This window comes from Saimiri boliviensis, chromosome 12 (genome assembly GCF_048565385.1).
Source record: "Saimiri boliviensis isolate mSaiBol1 chromosome 12, mSaiBol1.pri, whole genome shotgun sequence".
Classification (NCBI taxonomy): domain Eukaryota; kingdom Metazoa; phylum Chordata; class Mammalia; order Primates; family Cebidae; genus Saimiri; species Saimiri boliviensis.
The window spans coordinates 38,149,510-38,170,011 of record NC_133460.1 but is presented as its reverse complement, the minus strand read 5'-3'; the positions used below and the strand labels follow the sequence as shown (position 1 = coordinate 38,170,011).

Here is a 20,502-nt window from a genome sequence, read left to right as displayed (position 1 = left end):
CCCAATCCCTTCTGGCCTGAGGTATTATAATGAAAGGTAGTTTGCCGCATACCTGTCTGGCTACCTAAACCCACTTCCCGTTTGCCCCAAGAACACTGTGCTGGCAGTGAGCCACACTTTTTTTTCTAAACAGGAGAAATAGGTAAAAGACACAGCATGCAATTCTGAAGGGACTCCAGAACAGTCACTTACGGACACATGTTCAGAAAAGAAAATCTCACTGATGCACCAATCATTTTTTACTCTGTTCCTTTTCTTTAAAAGATGGGACTTTATGAGCAATGCCTTAAGGAGAAGCACACTAAGATTTCTCTCTACTCTGAGGAAACTCTAAAACATTGAAGGGCAAAACAACTAGCTTTTTCTTTCCCTTTGGAAACTTTTTCTCAAAATGACCCATTCCTACCAGGCCTTTGGGACTCCTCAGGTATGTTTATACTTCTCTATTAAGACAAAGGGGCAGGCCCTCACACCCACACAACATCAATAGACATTAATGTTGTGGCCAGCTTTTTTTTGTTTGGGGTTTTGTTTTTGTTTTATCTCCTTTAACTTCTGTTAAGAAGAAAACCCTGAATTCCAGCTTCCATCAACTGGCTGTCATCCCAGGCAACACAATTGGCAAAGCCCTGAGTCCTAAGACCTCCCCAAAACAGAGATGCCTGGGGACTGGAAACAGGTACCACTGATTCTTTTAGCAGTAGAGGCCTTTTGTTGTCGTCTGCCACCGTTACTTCCACAATTCTTTAGTCGTGACTTTCAAGTCTCTCATTCAATCTTGTTTCCACTGAAGTTTTTATCCTGATTCTTTCCTCCTCTTCCCAGGCCCTGGCCTGTGACTTCTCTGCTAGGATTGATATCGACACCATGGTTGTGTTTATGTCTCCCCCTGCATGCCAGGCTCACTGATGTGGTGAGTGGAGCTCTGGGAAGCCGAGCTGAGGAAGCTGAGTCATCAGTCACCATCTCTTGACTCCCTGGTTCTGACCAAAATGACAGAGGCTCCTCTCACTAAAGTGTACTGGGAGACCACAGCAAAAAAGAGACAAGGGACTTCTCCCATTTGACTCTAACCACTTTATAAAAGATCACATTTTCGTCATAGCAGTAGGGAGACGTTAGTGCAGAAATCTCAATGCAGCTTCCCTTCCATTTTGTTTTTCAGGCCACAGCTTAAATGACCCTTCTTAAATGGGAAACCATTTTGAAAATCTACTAAAGCTTTGTATAGGCATACTTTATGATCCAGCATTTTCCCTTCTGAATATATATATGCGTATATACAATATATTTATATGATATATTCATATAGAATATACATAATATATGTATAATAGAAATCCATTCATATGTTCACCAAAAAACATGTACAAGAATGTTCCCCGGGTGTGGTGGCTCACGCCTGTAATCCCAGCACTTTGGGAGGCTGAGGCGGGTGGACCACGAGGTCAAGAGATTGAGACCATCCTGGTCAACATGGTGAAACACTGTCTCTACTAAAAATGCAAAAAATTAGCTGGGCATGGTGGCACGTGCCTGTAATCCCAGCTACTCAGGAAGCTGAGGCAGGAGAATTGCCTGAACCCAGGAGGCGGAGGTTGCGGTGAGCCGAGATCGTGACATTGCACTCCAGCCTGGGTAACAAGAGTGAAACTCCGTCTCAAAAAAAAAAAAAAAAGTTGATAAAAATAAGAATTAAACAGGCCGGGCGCCATGGCTTACATCTGTAATCCCAGCACTTTGGGAGGCTGAGGCGGGTGGATCACGAGGTCAACAGATTGAGACCATCCTGGTCAACATAGTGAAACCCCGTCTCTACTAAAAATACAAAAAATTAGCTGGGCATGGTGGCATGTGCCTGTAATCCCAGCTACTCAGGAGGCTGAGGCAGGAGAATTGCCTGAACCCAGGAGGCGGAGGTTGCAGTGAGCTGAGATTGTTCCATTGCACTCCAGCCTGGGTAACAAGAGCGAAACTCCATCTCAAAAAACAAAAACAAACAACAACAAAAAAGAGAATGTTCATAGCAGTACTGTTTATTTATTTATTTATAGAGAAGGGTCTTGCTCTGTTGCCCAGGCTGGAGTGCAGTGGTGCAGTCATAGCTTCCTGCAATCTCAAACTCCTGGGCTCAAGCAATCCTCCTGCTTCAGTTTTCTGAGTAGCTAGGATACAGCTGTGCATGACCACACCTGGCTAATTTTTTTGTAGAGATGGAGTCTCCCTATGTTGCCCAGGCTGGTCTCAAACTCCTGGCCTCAAGTAAATCACCTGCCTTCACCTCCAAGTGCTGAGATTACAGGCATGAGCCACCCTGCCCTGCCATAGCAGGACGATTTATATTAACAAAAAACCAGAAACTACCCGAGTGTCCATCAACAATATAATGATATATAAATTGTGGTACATTCACATGATAAAATACTATATAGTAATGAGAATGAAAGGAATATAACTACACACAACGGTACGGATGAATACCACAAACATCGTATTGAGCAAAAGAAAGCAAATAGAAAAAAAATACTGCGTGGTTTAATTCACATAAAGTTAAAAACTAAGCAAAATTAATCTATGCTGTTAGAAGTCAGGATAGAGATCATTCTTGGGGGATAGGAGTGGAGCCTGGTGAGGGGTCTTCTGTCCTTCTAGTAACTTTCCATTTCATTTCTAGGCACTGCTTACCCTGAGGTGTTCAGGTTGTGAACAAGTTATGCACTTTTCACTTTTTATGTTATATTTTAATTAAAAACTTTTTTAAAAGTCATCTTCTCATATGGGCTACAAGATGGACAAACTTTGAAGACATTATCCTGAGTAATGTAAGCCAGAAACAAAAGGATAAATATTGTATGATTTCACTTACAAGGTTCTTAGAGTAGTCAAATTCATAGAGACAGAAAGTAGAGTAGTGGGTGCCAGGGGATGGGGGGATGGGATACTGGATGATTTTTGTTTAATGGGTTCAGAGTTTCAGTTTATGACTGTGTATAAGTTCTGAAGGTAGATGGGGATGATAGTTGCACAACAGTGAGATTGTACTTAATGCCACTGAACTGTACCTGTCAAATGGTTAAACTGGTCAATTTTATGTTATGTATATTTCACTATAATTTAAAAAGTCATATCATTGCAGACGTTCTTGATCACCTCACATAAATAGTACTTAACATAATAGGTTCTAAATAAATGTAGAATAAACCAATACATTTTCCAGGAGCTCTGAGGCAAGTTATGAAACACTTCTGTAAATCTTTTATTTAGTTATTTTTTCATTCATTATAAAAATCTTTAAGCATTTATGCATAAATTGTGGGGGAATTCAAAAGTGAAATGAGACAGCATGTTTTTTCAGAAATGAAACTAGCTCTTGCAAGTAGAAATGCATTCCCAGCCTTTGGTTAGTTCTCGGCTAGAGCTGGGTCAGAACAGCACACAGATTTCAACTCAGTGTGACAGATCAAATTGTTTAGTATTAGCTGCTTCCAGAGTTTGTTGAAAAGGATTCTGAGGCCCATCAGGGCTCAGCAGTAAAATAAATATCATTAAAAAAGAGTTAGCTTTGTAAACTTAGACAAGTTAAAAAAAATTAATAATGTTTACATGAGCCCTTGAAAGAGGCATGATGGCATGGGTATTGTGGATTTTGCTATCCATCCTTAGGCTTGTCTCTCACCAGCGGTGTTGCAGATGTGAAGCAGAAATCAGATTGAACCTGAACTAATAGATGACTTCCAGGTCTTTTTCAACCTGAGGGTCTTTGAGAATAAAAATGAGTGCCAGTGCTTAATGGTCCTCATGGAGCTAAATAATAAGCTTCTTTAGTTTCTTTTCTATAAAATGAGAGGAATTATTACTGTTATTTTATTGCATAGGTTCACAGACATATCAAGGAGGTAGAATCCCTAAGATAGAGTCTGTAAGTGAACACACAGTTGGATATCTTTTGAATTTTGATGACAGCAAAAGGAATGAATATCAGATAATAAAATTATTATTACAACTGACATTTTTGAGAATCTATTGTGTGCTATGTAATACGTTAAGTATTTAAGGTAGCTTATAGCATTGTGCTTTTGATTTTGTTTTATTTTATTGATACAGAGTCTTGCTCTGTCACCCAGGCGGGAGTGCAGTGGCACAATCTTGGCTCACTGCAACCTCAACCTCCTGGGTTCAAGCAATTCTCCTGACTCAGCCTCCCAAGTAGCTGGGACTACAAGCACCCACCACCACTTATGTTTGTATTTTTAGTAGAGATGGAGTTTCACCACATTGGCCAGGCTGGTCTTGAGCTCCTGAACCTCCCAAAGTGATCCCCCCGCCTCAACCTCCCAAAGTGCTGGGATTACAGGCATGAGCCACTGTGCCTGGCCATAGCGTCATATTTTAACAACAAGCTGATACAGTAGGAATTCTTACAGTTTACAGAAAAGAACAATAACTCATAGAAAAGCTTAAAAACTTGCCCTAAGTCACATTGTTAATAAATAATTGATCTGGGATTGAACCCACATCTTTTCACACATCAAGGAGACACTGTAGGGACCCAGGACTGCTTCTCAGACATTGCAATCTCACAAAAGGGCAAGGTCAGACTTGCTGTTAAAGGCAAATGTCCTAAGTACCTGATCCTTTGTCAGATGTTGATGTTCTTTTTTTTTTTTTTTTTGAGATGGAGTTTCGCTCTTGTTACCCAGGCTGGAGGGCAATGGCGCGATCTCGGCTCACCGCAACCTCCGCCTCCGCCTCCGCCTCCGCCTCCTGGGTTCAGGCAATTCTCCTGCCTCAGCCTCCTGAGTAGCTGGGATTACAGGCATGCACCACCATGCCCAGCTAGTTTTTTGTATTTTTAGTAGAGACGGGGTTTCACCATGTTGACCAGGATGGTCTCGATCTCTCGACCTCGTGATCCACCCACCTCGGCCTCCCAAAGTGCTGGGATTACAGGCTTGAGCCACCGCGCCCGGCCTATGATGTTGATGTTCTTGTCCTCTCTCCCAGCTCCTGTCCCACAGGCAATCAGGGCCCTCACACTGTCCACCATCCTTGTCTACACACTCACCCTGACTGAGGCCCTGAGCATTCCCAGATCCCTCACTGCCTTCCCACCCAGGGCTTTGTGCCTAGAGAGCTGCTCTTAAGCCCTTCTCTGAGGTCTTCTGAATATCCCTACTCCATCATCAATCAGAGCAGCTGTGCTTTTTTTTTTTCTATATCTGTTAGGCTTCTGTTATTTTGAACCATGGGAAACTGCTGATATTCAACCATATTACATTCAAAAATATCAATTTCATATAATTCAATATAATACATAAACTTCCTGTGCCAGGCGCGGTGGTTCAAGCCTGTAATCCCAGCACTTTGGGAGGCCGAAGCGGGTGGATCACGAGGTCAAGAGATCGAGACCATCCTGGTCAACATGGTGAAACCCCGTCTCTACTAAAAATACAAAAAATCAGCTGGGCATGGTGGCGCATGCCTGTAATCCCAGCTACTCAGGAAGCTGAGGCAGGAGAATTGCCTGAACCCAGGAGGCAGAGGTTGCGGTTAGCCGAGATCGCACCATTGTACTCCAGCCTGGGTAACAAGAACGAAACTCCGTCTCAAAAACAAAAAAAAAAACAAAACAAACAAAAAAAAAACTTCCTTGTAAACAGAAAGTCTGTGGCTAAATATTTGAAAGTCATTGCCCTAGGCCTTTAATGAGCTTGATGTTTTGCTTGGCCTAGTAAAATTAAACTCTATTCCTTCTCAGACATAACTTGTTGAAGAATAAATGGGTACAAGCCTTTTCCAGGGCAACTTGTCAAAACATATTTCTTAAAGCTTTCCAGTTCTGACATCCAATAAAGCAGTAAATTTACTTCCAGAGATTTATTATAAGGAAATGATTAAAGAAATGAAAAATATTTAGCCACCAGGATGTTCACATCTTTGTATTAATAGTGGAAAAATGTAAAACATACCCAACCCCATACATATATAACTAAATGTTCAATATCAAGAGTTTGGTTAACTCATGGTATTTTTATATAATGCAATACTATACATTCATGAAAAACTATATATAAGCAATAAAAAAGAATTCGGTAAAACAAAAAAATGTAAATTTAATATTGAATGAAAGAATCTATAGCTTTCCTATGCACAAATGTATTCAGTTGGAATGTATCATGAAAGAGAAGATCCCATTTAAAAAAGCAACAGGCCAGATGCAGTAGTTCACACCTGTAATCTCAGCACCTTGGGATCACTTAAGTTCAGGAGTTCAAGACCAGCCTGGGCAACAGGGCAAGACCCTATCTCTATGAGAAAAAAAAAAAAAAAAAAAACTAGCCAGGTGTAGCACACACCTGCAGTCCCAGCTGCCTGGAAGTCTGAGGCAGAAGGATTGTTTGAACCTAGGAGATCAAGGCTGCAGTGAGCTATGTTTATGCCACTGCACTCCAGCTTGGGCAACTGAGCAAGACCCTGTCTCAAAACAAAACACCAACAACCAAAAAACTATAAAATACCTAGAGAAAAAAGTGGAACAAGAAACATACAAAACCTACATGAGGAAAACTTCAAAACATTTCAGAAAGACACAAAGTTAAATGAGAATTATTAGAACACATACTATATTCCTGGATAAGAAAATTCATCATCATAAAGATGTTAGTTCTCCCGAAATTAACCTATTTATTTATTTATTGTGATTCCAACAAAAATGCTAACAAGATTTTTCATAAAGACGACAAGATCATTCTAAAGTCACACGGATATACCAAAATCAACTCAAGATGGATTAAAGACTTAAACATAAGACCCAAACCTATAAAAATACTAGAAGAAAACCCAGGGAAAATTCTTCTAGATATACGTCTAGGCAAGAATTTATGACTAAAACTTCAAAAGCACAGGCAATAAAAACAAGCAAATGGGACTTAACTAAGTGAAAACACTTCTGAACAGCAAAAGAAGTAATCAACAGAATGAACAAATAACCTGCAGAATGAGAGAAATATGTGCAAACCAGCCTACAGGCAACTAATATCCAGAATATACAAGGAACTCAAACAACTCGACAGAAAAATAAAACCCAAATACTATCATTAAAAAGTGGACAAAGGACATAAATAGACATTTTTTCAAAAGAAGACAAACAAATGGCCAACAGGTATATGAAAAAATGTTTGACATAACTAATCATCAGAGAAATGCAAATTAAAACCACAAAGAGATATCGTCTTACCCCAATCAGAAACTATTATTAAAAAGATTTTGGGGAGGATGTGGAGAAAAGGGAATTCTTATACACTGTTGAGGGGAATGTAAATTAGTACAACCTCTATAGAAAACAGTAGGGAAGTTTCTCAAAGAACTAAAAATAGAACTACCATTTGATCCAGCAATCCCATTACTGAGTATTTCGCCAAAGGAAAAGAAATCAATATATCAAAAAGATACCTGCACTTTTCAACTACTCACAATAGCAAAGATATGGAAGCAACCTACGTGTCCATCAACAGGTGACTAGATAAAGAAAATGTGCTATCTATACATAATGGAGTACTATTCAGCCATAAAAATATGAAATCATGTATTCTGCAAGGATGTGAATGGAACAGGAGGTCATTATAATAAATAAAACAAGCCAGACATAGAAATATAAATATTGTATATCCTTACTTCTAAATGGATGCCAGAAAAGCTGTATGTATGTAGAGAGGGTAATGATAGACAATGAGACTCAGAAGAGTGAAAGGGTGGAAGGGGTGGATAATTAGAAATCACTTAATGGGTACAAAGTCATTATTTGGGTGATAGATATCCTAAAAGCCCTGACTTCACCATTGCATGTAATAAAATTATACTTACATACCATAAATTTATACAATTAAAAAAATAAAGCGATATAGGAAAAAGGACAAGCAAGAATAGCCAAGAGGCAAGAAAGACAAGCGCAATGGTGGGGACAGGAGCATAGCCATATCAGATATGAAATCATATTGTAGTTTCTATAATTAAATTAGCATAATAATAGTGCATGATTGGACAGACAGACCAATAGGACAGAATTTGAAATCTTTAAAATAGGCCCAAACACATACATACATTTAATATGTACTATAGGTGACATCTCAAATCACTAAGTTTGTGAGGTGAGGGTAGGAAGAATGAACTTCTTAATACATGATATTGAGACAAATGGACAACTATTCGAAGAAAACATAAAACTGGATCCATTCATCATACCATGTATCAGTATCAACTCCAATTGAGATAACTATATGCCAAAAAAATAAACCACACAAATACTAGAAGAAAATACAGGTAAATTCTTTTATAACCCAGGAATAGGAAGGCCTTTCAATTCATGGCTCAAAAATCTGGAAACAATAAAAACTTGATGATTGATGATATGGTTTGGCTGTGTCCCCACCCAGAGTTGTATCTCCCAGAATTCCCACGTTATGGGAGGGACTCGGGGGGAGGTAACTGAATCATTGGGCGTGTCTTTCCTGTGCTATTATCATGATAGTGAATAAGTCTCACAAGATCTGATGGGTTTATCTGGGGTTTCTGCTTTTGCTTCTTCCTTATTTTCTCTTGCCACTGCCATGTAAGAAGTGCCTTTTGCCTCCTGCCATGATTCTGAGCCCAATTAAGCCTCTTGTTTTGTCCCAGTCTCAGGAATGTCTTTATCAGCAGCAAGAAAACAGACTGATACAGTAAATTAGTACCAGTAGAGTGGGGCCCTGCTGAAAAGATACCAGAGGCTGGAACTGTTTGGAGGGTTCAAAAGAAGATAGGAAAATGTGGGCAAGTATGGAACACCCTAGAGACTTGCTGAATGGCTTTGACCAAAATTCTGATGATATGAACAATAAGGTCCAGGCTGAGGTGGTCTCAGATGGACATGAGGAACTTATTGGAACTGGAGCAAAGGTGACTCTTGTTACGTTTTAGCAGAGACTGGCAGCATTTTGCACCTCCCCTAGAGATTTGTGGAACTTTGAACTTGAGAGAGATGATTTAGGGTATCTGGCAGAAGAAATTTCTAAGCAGCAAAGCATTCAAGCTGTGACTTGGGTACTGTTAAAGGCATTCAGTTTTAAAAGGGAAACAGAGCATCCAAGTTCAGAAAATTTGCAGCCTGCCCATATGATAGAAAAGAAAAACTCATTTTCTGGAAAGAAATTCAAGCCAGCTGCAGAAATTTGCATAAGTAGCAAGAAGCCTAATGTTAATTCCCAAGACCATGGGGAAAATGTCTCCAGGCCATGTCAGAGACCTTCACAGTAGCTCTTCCCATCACAGGCCCAGAGGCCCAAGAGAAAAAAGTGGTTTTGTGGGCCAGGCCCAGGATCCCTTTGCTGTGTGCAGCCTAGGGACTTGGTGCCCTGTGTCCCAGCCACTTCAGCAGTGGTTGAAAGGGACCATCATGCAGCTTGGGCTGTGACTTCAGAGGGTGGGAGCCCTAAGCCTTGGCAGTTTCCACATGGTGAAAACTGTTGGATGCACAGAAGTCAAGAACTGAGGTTTGGGAACCTCTGCCTAAATTTCAGAGGATTTATGGAAATGCCTGGATGCCCAGGCAAAAGTTTGTTGCAGGGATGAGGCCCTCATGGAGAAACTCTGCTAGGGCAATGGGGAAGGGAAATGTGGGGTCAGAGCCCCCACATGGAGGCCCTACTGGGCCACTGTTCTCCAGACCCCAGAATGCTAGATCTACCAACAGCTTGCAACATGCACCTGGAAAAGCCGCAGACACTCAACACCAGCCCGTGTAAGCTGCTGGGAGGGAGGTTATACCCTGTAAAGCCACAGGGGCAGAGCTGCCCAAGATCATGGGAACCCACCTCTTGCAACAGCATGACCTGGCGTCAAAGGAGATCACTTTGGGGCTTTAAAATCTGACTGACCTGCTGGATTTCGGACTTGCATGGGCCCTGTAACGTCTTTGTTTTGGCCAATTTCTCCCATTTGGAATGGCTGTGTTTACCCAATACCTGTACCCCCACTGTATCTAGGAAGTAAGTAGCCTGCTTTTGATTTTACAGGCTCAGAGGAGGAAGGGACTCGCCTTGTCTCAGATGAGACTTTGGACTGTGGACTTTTGAGTTAACGCGGAAATGAGTTAAGACTTTGGGGGACTGTTGAAGGCATGATTGGTTTTGAAATGTGAGGACATGAGATTTGGAGGGGCCAGGGGCAGAATGATACGGTTTGGCTGTTTCCCCACCCAAATCTCAACTTGAATTGTATCTCCCAGAAATCCCACATACTGTGGGAGGTACCTGGGGGGGTGGGGAGTGGGTAATTAAATCATGGGGCCAGTCTTTTCCATGTTATTTTCATGATAGTGAATAAGTCTCACAAGATCTGATGGGTTTATCAGGAGTTTCCAATTTTGCTTCTTCCTCATTTTCTCTTGGCACCATCATGTAAGAAGTGTCTTTTACCTCCAGTCATGATTCTGAGGCCTCTCAGCCACGTGGAACTGTAACTCCAATTAAACCTCTTTTTCATCCCAGTCTTGGGTATGTTCTTATCAGCAGTGTGAAAATGGACTAATAAACTTGAGAAATTTTTTAACATAAAAATAGTTTTTTTTTTGAGACAGAGTTTTGCTCTGTCACCCAGACTGGAGTGCAGTGGTGCAATAATGGCTCACTCCCTGTCACCCAGACTGGAGTGCAGTGGTGCAATAATGGCTCACTCCAGCTTCAGACTCCTGGGCAAGCCACCTAGGCCTCTTGAGTAGTTTGGATTACAGGTGCATACCACCACACCTGGCTAATGTTTCCCTGTTTCCCTGTCTCCCTGTCTCCCTGTCTCCCTCCCTTCCTTCCTTCCTGTTCCCTTTCTCACAATGTTGCCCAGGCTGGTTATGAACTCCTGGCCTCAGGTGATTCTCCCACCTCAGCCTCTCAAAAGAGGTTATAGTTAAAAAAAAAAAAAAAAAAAAAAAAAATTGTATCACAACAATCACCTAAGTAAAGTGAAAGTACAAATGCTTAATTAGCAGAAAAATATTGGCAACCTAGAGTACAAAGGGCTTACCTACTTAACATAAGGAGTCCTTAAAAGGAGAGGGGGGAACAAAGTGTAATAGAAAAATGGGCAAAATACAAGAATAGGCAGTTTATAGAAAAAGACAATAAATGATCCTTAAACATATGAACAGATGGTTAATCTTCCTTGTAACAAGAGAAGAGCAAATAAATTCATAATGCAATTAACATTCCTGACCTATCAGACTAGCAAAAAAATCTAAGTTTGAGAATAAAGTGTTAATGGGGCTGTGGAGAAACAGGTAGTTTTGTACACTACTGGAGAGAGTACAAAATAGTGCTTGGTCCCTGTGAAGAGTAATCTAGCAATATCTAAATAATTGTATTTACTCTTCAATCCAGCAACTCCACTGCTAATAAAGCATTTAGATGATATATCTCCACCAACATGAAACAGCATGCATCCAGGAGTTTTCATTGTGGCCTTATTCACAGTCAAAAAATATTGGAAACACTCCAATGTGCATCAATGGGGGATTTGGTGAATATACCACAGTAACAACCACACAATGGAATATAAAGCAGTTTTTGAAAGAATGAGGAAGATATCTATGTACTAATATGACATAATCTCCATGATACCTTAAACAAAAAAAGCCCTTTTTTTTTTTTTTTTTTTTTTTTTTTTGAGACAGAGTTTCACTCTTATTACCCAGGCTGGAGTGCAATGGCGCGATCTCGGCTCACCGCAACCTCCGCCTCCCGGGTTCAGGCAATTCTCCTGCCTCGGCCTCCTGAGTAGCTGGGATTACAGGCACGTGCCACCATGCCCAGCTAATTTTTTTGTATTTCCAGTAGAGACGGGGTTTCACCATGTTGACCAGGATTGTCTCGATCTCTCGACCCCGTGATCCACCCGCCTTGGCCTCCCAAAGTGCTGGGATTACAGGCTTGAGCCACCGCGCCCGGCCGAGCCCTTTCTTTTTTGTAATACTTTGTTGTTTTTTAAGAGATCTTTGCCTCCTCTGATACTCCAAGGTATCAGAAACTTTTTTGTTTTCCCCTAAAGCTTTATTGTCTTACCATTCACATTTAGATTAACAATCCAGCTGGATTTATTTTTTGAGTATAGTGTGAGGAAGGATTTTTTGAGCATAATGTGAGAAAGGATTAAGAACAAGATATATTTTTTCCACATGGATATCCAGTTGACCAGAATCTTTTTTTTTTTTTTTTTTTTTTTTTTTTTGAGAGTGAGCCTCACTCTATTGCCCAGGCTGGAGTGCAATGGTGCGATCTCGGCTCACTGCAACCTCTGCCTCCCAGGTTCAAGTGATTCTCCTGCCTCAGCTTCCCAAGTACCTCAGATTACAGGTGCCTGCCATCATACCTGGCTAATTTTTGTATTTTTAGTAGAGATGGAGTTTCACTGTGTTGGTCAGGCTGGTCTTGAACTCCTAACCTCAGGTGATTCACCTGCCTCACCCTCCCAAAGTGCTGGGATTACAGGCATGAGCCACTGCCCCCAGCCCAACACAATTTTTATTCATTCATTCATTCATTCATTCATTTTTTAGAGACAAGGTTTCACTCTGTTTCCCAGGCTAGAGTGCAGTGACATGATCATGGCTCACTGCAACCTCATGTAGCTGGTACTACAGGTGTGTGCAACCATGTCCATCTAATTTTTAAACACTCTTTGGTAGAGGTGGGGGCCTCACTTTATTCCCTGGGCTGATCTCAAACTCCTGGCCTCAAATGATGCTCACGCTTTGGCCGCACACAGTGCTGGGATTACAGATGTGGGTCATTGCACTTGCCCAACATCATTTATTAACATGATCATCTATTACCACTCACTGCACAGCAGTGTCATTTTTGTCCTAAGTCAGGTGACTAGTATGTGTAGATTTGTTTCTATCTTTGCACCAATTGCACTCTTAAGTTGTATTTTTACAAGATCAACATAAATAAAATAAATTAATTGGGTATCTGTTACTGCATCACAGTAGAAGATAGTCGCGTGGGATTTTGATCAGATTTGGAGGGTCTGGCTATGAAACGCCTGATCCACAGTCATAGAATCCTAGACAATACAGCATCTGATCAGGGAACCTCCTGAAAGTATGGGAGAGAAGGAGGTATGAGAGTGAGCCATAACCAGGAGACTTACTGGTCATATCACATACTGCCCCATCCAGAAGCTGCCAGCCTGTTAGAGTAATGAAATGACTTGCTGAAAAGCACAGCTGAAACACTAACTCATAGGCAATACTCTGCAAAAGGCACAGGTGAAATACTAATTCATAGGCATCCAATAGGATGCAGTACAGATACTGAATCGGACACCTCTATATGGTGCTGGGTCTCCAGCAGGAACCAAGGTATAAAAGCAGAAGTGGCCCTACTTAACATCATTTGCAATGACCCACTAAAGGACTTCTATTTCTGTCCCCATAACTCTGGGCTCTGCAGGATTAGAGGTCCTGATTCCAAAAGGGGACACACCCTTGCCAAGAGACACAGCAAGGCTTCCATTAAACTATCGGCCTCGGCTGCCATCTGGGCACTTTGACTCTTTACATTCAGGACCAGCAGACAAGAACAGGAGTCATTTCCTTGAAAGGTGTCATTGGCCCTGACCAGCAGAAAAAGGTGAGGCTTACACCTCTTTCTTACACAATCGAGAGGAATATGTACAGAACTCAGGTGATCTGCAGGGGTACTTCCTGTTACTCCCTTATCCAGGATGGACAATTGCAGCCATCCTGACCTGAAAAGAGTGTGATTACCAAGGGTGAAGACCCGTGACGAATGGGAGTTAGAGTCAAATCAGTAGGTAAGCCATGGAGGTGGCAGCTGAGGAAGCAGGGAATTTAGAATGGACATTGGGTGTGGAAAGTGGGGATACGGAATGCCAACTGGAGCTTCCAAATTCCCTCTTCTCAGTTTCCCCTTAGGAAGAGAGGCTCACTGGGACCCCAAAGAAGCTGCTCTGCAAATGTATATGGTGACATGAAGCCACACAGTACAAGGGTGGATTGTGGCAACCATGGAGGTTTACTGCTCAGAACTCCCTTGAAGGAAAAACTTGCTGGCAGCCTCAGCTGTTAATGCATTCAGGATCTGCCTTCACTTTTAAGCTGAATCTGCATTCTTCCAAGGTAATCCCCTGCCAGTGACTGAGCACAGCGAGAACACTAAGGCCTGGCCATTTCTGTGGGCTTCTTTAACGAGCAATCTTTGCTCTGGAGCTCCCTGTTGGGTCGGCTGAGATTCTGTCGGATCTGCATCGTGGTCTGAGGTTCCCACATCTGGAACCTTAACTATAAGAAAATCAGGACATGGAATTTTTGGCTTTCCAGCCTGTGTAGTACAGGAAAGCATCCAAGAAGGAGTGAGAAGGGAGGCTGAGCACTATTCTACCATGTACCTCACTGCCTCCAGGACGAAAAAGCGGGCAATGGGTTCCGGAAAGCCACAGGTCAAGGCATTTCCTGGTTGAAAAACAGAAATGGTAACCAGGAAAGAGGAAAGAGAAAAGCATAACCTAGTGGAGCATGCAAGCAGGTCCTATGTGGACAAGCTTTTCTGAATTTCTGGAATCCCTATCAAATGCTGCCCTCTGATGTTTGTGGAATAAACTACCTTTGAGAAATGCTAAAATAGCCTGATAAGAGAATGCATCTAGCTGTAGTTTTCTGGGATAGTTTTAGATGTCTGAACCTCATGGAAACCAGGAAATATCCATCAAACTGGGCACCAAAACTACTTCCAAATGATTGGGTCAACTGACATACAGATCAAGTTTTAACGAGGTGTTATTAACTTAGACCTCTAGGTATAGGTTATCTTTTCTTCCACAATCACAGTGGGGCAGTTTTAAGCATTCCTCGTGGTTCATGGAATGATCAGAAAGCACATGGTCAATTATGAATCATTTATACAAGTTATGAATCCAAGTGAAGTCTTCCAATAAAAGTGTTTTATTTATTGCCAGTATTATTCATATCACTTCTCTTTATAATCTGTCTTTACAAGGTGCCTCCCAACCATAAATTTTGACTAGGAAAAGAGTGACATCATTGATTGTCAGAATGCTATGTGCCAGCAGGGAATAAGTTTATGTCAACAAGGTTTAAGTTTCTGAATATAATACTGACCAGTACAATCAAGGAATGAAAGTCACAATGCTTGAAAGTATTACATCTCTAGCTATCAGTCGAGATACAAAATACTTGCCAGAGTTGCAGATTAAATAGTAAATAAAAGCCAAAAATCAGAAGATGACCCTTGGACATGCCAAGCATGCTCCTGCCTAAGTGTGCTCACCTTTCCTGCTGCTTGGAACACACTTTCCCTCAATATCACATCCACAGGAGTGTGGTTCTCTCATCTTCCTTCCAAGCTGCTAAAGTGGTAAGGTCCAGGGTCTATGTTAACAGAAGTTTAAGTCACAGTCACATCTTCCTATTCCCCCTTTATCCCCCATGGTCATTTTGTGGTCCACTGGAACTATGGTTCGGGATCTTTGGATGGAGGAAGGTGGATTAGAAAAGGTCTTGAGGTAGACAAATTTATCTGAGTTGTCTCTATTGGGGTTGGAGGTCAAAAGCACCTTTATTGTGTTAGTTTGTTTCCCTTTGCTAACCTTCTTTCAGTATATGCCTTCCTTTGCTATTTATTCTTTGGCAGGATTTAAATATTCATGGGTTTCTGTCCCTAGTAATTTCTGATAGCCCCTCCATCTCACTCTGATTCCTAACGGGAGTCACACTAGAGAAGCCAAGTAAATTGCAGCACTCTTTTCTGAGAATTGTCTCCACCCTAAGACCACCATCTTTGAGAACCTCTAAATATTTGCAAACTATTTGGCAAACAGTATCAAACCATCCAAGTTTGAGGCTAGAGTAGTAACTAAAATACGACAAGCTGGAGATGCTCAGCAGAAACTACTCAGTGCTTGTACAGATCAAAACTTCAGTTTCCAGGTGCCGGAGCTGTCCCCATTCTCACTTTTCTCTTTAATCCTCTAGTACTAGGAAAAGGTATTTGCAAACAAGGCAAGGCAGAGATCAGAGCATGTTCCCCTCTGCATAGCCTGGGGGATGCATATCACACTCTCCCTCTCCACTGTTTGCTTTCCCACTGGGGAAGAGCGGGACTCATCTCCAAAATGCAGGGATGAAAGGCTGCAGAAAACAACAAGCTTGGGGCTATGTGTGGGGTCAGAGCTGTGTGTGATCAGTCATTAGGGGGCCCTGATCTGCTGATCTGCTTTAAGGCTTTGGAATTTGACTTAAGGGATGTCATCCTGCTGAGTTCACAGAAGAAATTCCCAGAGGCTAGAGGTAAGGTCTAGCCACAAAAGTGAGATCATAGATGGAGAAACACTTAGAAAAAGTTTTTAGTGCTGTTGTTGTGGTAATGAGAAGAATAATAAGCTGACCACAAAGATCCTCCCAAATCTCTCATGTTGAGTAGGTTAGTCATTGTACAATAAAATAGCATAGCTGTGAGAGCTAGATAAATATGAGATAGAGAAACAATTACAATGTTCACAAATGACAGATAAATTCAACAAATTACAGCATCCCTACCATAGAACAATACGTAGTCATTTAAAAAGAACGTACTACACTGGAGGGCAACGTGATACAATGGATTAAAAAAATACAGATTCATATACCTCTAATCTAGCATTCCACTTTAAGAATTTAATCTATCTTACAGGTGTATTCATAAAGGTGCAAAATAACATGTATAAGATTATTTGCCCTAGAAGAAAACCTAAGCAATACCATTCAGGACATAGGCTTGGGCAAAGATTTCATAACAAAAATACCAAAAGCAATTGCAACAGAAGTCAAAATGGACAAATGAGATCTAATTAAACTAAGGAGCTTCTGCACAGCAAAAGAAACTATCATCAGAGTGAACAGGCAACCTACAGAATGGGAGAAAAATGTTGCAATCTATCCATCTGACAAAGATCTGATATCCAGAATCTACAAGAAACTTAAAACAAATTTGTAAGAAAAGAACAAATCCCATCAAAAAGTAGGTAAAGAATATGAACAGACACTTCTCAAAAGAAGACATTTATGAGGCCAACAAACATGAAAAAAAGTTCATCATCACTGGTCATTAGGGAAATGCAAATCAAAACCATAATGAGATACTACCTCACAGTAGTTAGAATGGTGATCATTAAAAAGTCAGGAAAAAACAGATGCTGGAAAGGATGTGGAGAAATAGAAACACTTTTACACTGTTGGTGGGAATGTAAATTAGTTCAACCATTGTGGAAGACTGTGTGGTGATTTCTTAAGGATCAAGAACCAGAAGTACCATTTGACCCAGCAATCCCATGACTGGGTATATACCCAAAGGATTATAAATCATTCTATTATAAAGACACATGCACACATATGGTTGCTGCAGCACTGTTCACAACAGCAAAGACTTGGAATCAACCCAAATGCCCACCAGTGATAGACTGGATAAAAATATGGCACATATACACCATGGAATAGTATGCAGCCATAAAACAGAATGAGTTCATGTCCTTTACAGGGACATGGATGAAGCTGGAAGCCATCATTCTCAGAAAACTAACACAGGAACAGAAAACCAAACACCACATGTTCTCACTTATAAGTGGGAGTTGAACATTGAGAATACATGGGCACAGGGAGGGGAACATCACACACCAGGGCCTGTCAGGGGATGGGGGCAAAGGGAGAGAGAGCATTAGGGCAAATACCTAATGCATGCGGTGCTTAAAATGGGTTGATGATGGGTTGATGGGTGCAGCAAATCACCATGGCCATGTATACCTATGTAACACGCCTGCATCTTCTGCACATGTATCCCAGATCTTAAAGTATAATACAAATAAAAAATTAAAAAATTTAGAAAAGATTATTTGTTTCACCACTTTCTGTAATACCAACAGTTCAGAAACCTGTTTTTAAAAAGTTATGGTATAGCCATACAATGGAATACAATGCAGCCTTTTTTTTTTTTTTTTAGAAAAAGAAGCTCCCTATGTCCCAATATATAAAATAACAATAACCCCCACCAGAAAAAGAACAAACCTATTTTTATATTACCACTGGAGGTTAATAATGTAAAAAGGCCTAGAAAGGATATTTGCTGGATGAAAGGTGAGCAGTCTAATCCAGCTTGCCATTAGCCTCTCATGCCTTCAGCCTCAGTCTATTGGATACTGAGCTGTACCTGAACTGGGCAGCCTTAGCTGAGGAAGAAGCATATATATATACTCTAGTACAGTAGATTTTAAATTTTAGTGAACATAAGAATCATCTGGATTCGTTGCTGAAAATGAAGATTTAAGGAATCTGTCTTTAGAGATTGTGACTCTAAATCTGGGGTAGGGCTCTGGAACTGGTGTGTTTTTTAACAGGAACACCAGGTGATTCTAATGTGGCAGATCCTTGGACCAATCTCTAGGAAACCATGCCATAATGACCACAGAATCAGCACCTGAGGTGAACTAAAGCCTCCTCACAGTCCGCTCCAGGATCTATGAGAGGAAAATCTAGCTGGGTGATTTGGCATCAACATCAAGCTCACAGGGGCCTTGAAAAGTGGCTACTGCTAAATTTGCTTATGGAAGCAAGAGCCCTTTCCACAGATATTTATATTTTGGTTCTTTTGAGCATGAGGATATCAATATCATTTTCTAATCCTTATAATGAAACCACAACAGAAGTAATTTCTGGTTGCCCAGATATATTCCGATAGAAAGATGAATTTACGAGCACAAAACAATTGGTTGCCCAGTTTATGGCTTAAGGGTGTTTTATCTACTTCTACTTATATAATGACAGCTTTCTTCTCAGAGACCAATTTGAAATAGATATATCCTCAAATGATCATTCACATAATTTCATATAATTCTGTATTACACATACCATAGTTCATGTGCATGTACACAGTGTGTATTATAACTTCATTGTTCTGTCAATTATTTTTGCTTAGTCTTTTTCGGTATTAGTTGTCTCTTGCCATTTCTATATTGTGTTTACTTTTTAATTTTTAAATAATAATAATTATTAGTGGGTGACTAGTTCTCTCTCACCTTAGTGGGAGGGCAGTGGTGTGACCATAGTTCATTGCAGCCTTGACCTTCCAGGCTCAAGAGATCCTCCCACTTCATCCTCCTGAGTAGCTGGGAGTAGAGGCATGTGCTGCCACACCTGGGTTTTTTTTCTTTTTTTCTAATAATTTTGTAGTCCCTGGGTCTCACTATGTTGCCCAGGCTGGTCTCGAACTCCTGGCCTCAAGCAATCCTCCCACCTCAGCCTCCTAAAGTGCTGGGATTATAGGCATGAGCCACCTTGCTCAGTCCACTTTTTTATTTTTAGATGTTATTTTTGGATTCAGATGAAATAGAAATGCACATATACATGCAATATTTATAATTTTTTCTATGTTGATATTTATCATTTTTCATCAGTTCTGTCATAGTCTTCAAATCCACCAATATTTGTAGTTTCATTTACAATTGAAAAAGTTCTGATTACTCACTGAATTTCCAAGACTGATATTCTATTCAGGAAAGTACACTGTCACCTTTGTTACATACTGGATGAGTAAGAATTTAGGAATTTCAAAATTTGTGCAATTTCACAAAATTTTGTTCTAAGACACAGGTTTCCTGATATTTAATGCTTACTATGTACAGTATTGTTCTATATGCTTGATACATACTAACTAATTTGATCTTCAAAACAGGACCGTAAGGTAGGTGCTACTATTACTATGCCACTGTCAATATTGTTTTCAAACTTGGACTTCTAACCCTAATTGAAATCCATCTTGAATTGAAATCTCTCCATACTCTCCTAAATTGAAGAGTAAGAAATCTCAAAATCAGAATGCTCCAACCTTTCCTAGGGCTCTCAGAAGAGTTTATCCAACATCTCTTACTACTCCAGGTCAGTCCCAGCAACTGCATATTGTCTAGATGGCCCTGCTGGAACTGGGGCCCTTTCTTGAACTCGGGTCTTCTTGACATCTTGCCATGCCGTTGGCTTAGAAACCTTCTCTGGTGTTTGTCTCCCTGCGTCTCTGCCTGGCTTAGTGAGCCATTACTGTTACTATGACTTGTCTCTGAGTATTGTCTGTTGCCTGCATTCTCTCTGAGACCTGCACGTTTCACCTCCACCTCATCCCTAATTGGGCCATTGGATTGGACCATCTAGAAACTGGTATCTACTTGATCTAGTCCTGAATTCAGTAGTCCCTTTGAATGCCGACCATAAATCCACAATTGGCCAGTTTCTTCTAATCCAGTTCTGACTTCCTACTGCCATTTTGGGTGCTAAATCCAAATTCAACGAATCTATCTAAGCTATGACACTTTTGTCAGAGGTGAACCTTCCTCTGATTTGGAAGTGATCAGGGCACTGACAAGCTAGGTTTCAGTGATGTGACTCAAAGCATAAAGCTCTCGTGCTGTCCAAGGAAG

At 40.9% G+C, this 20,502-nt stretch overlaps 1 protein-coding gene across 1 annotated transcript in view; it reads right to left on the bottom strand.

The window, feature by feature from the left end:
• Positions 1 to 4,652: 4,652 nt before the first annotated feature.
• Positions 4,653 to 20,502, bottom strand: part of TFAM (transcription factor A, mitochondrial) — a 38,079-nt gene continuing 22,229 nt past the window's right edge. The window contains exon 7 of the mRNA XM_010339346.3: positions 4,653 to 20,502. This exon is cut by the window's right edge and continues 12,686 nt beyond it. The gene's annotated coding sequence lies outside the window, so the exon portion shown is untranslated.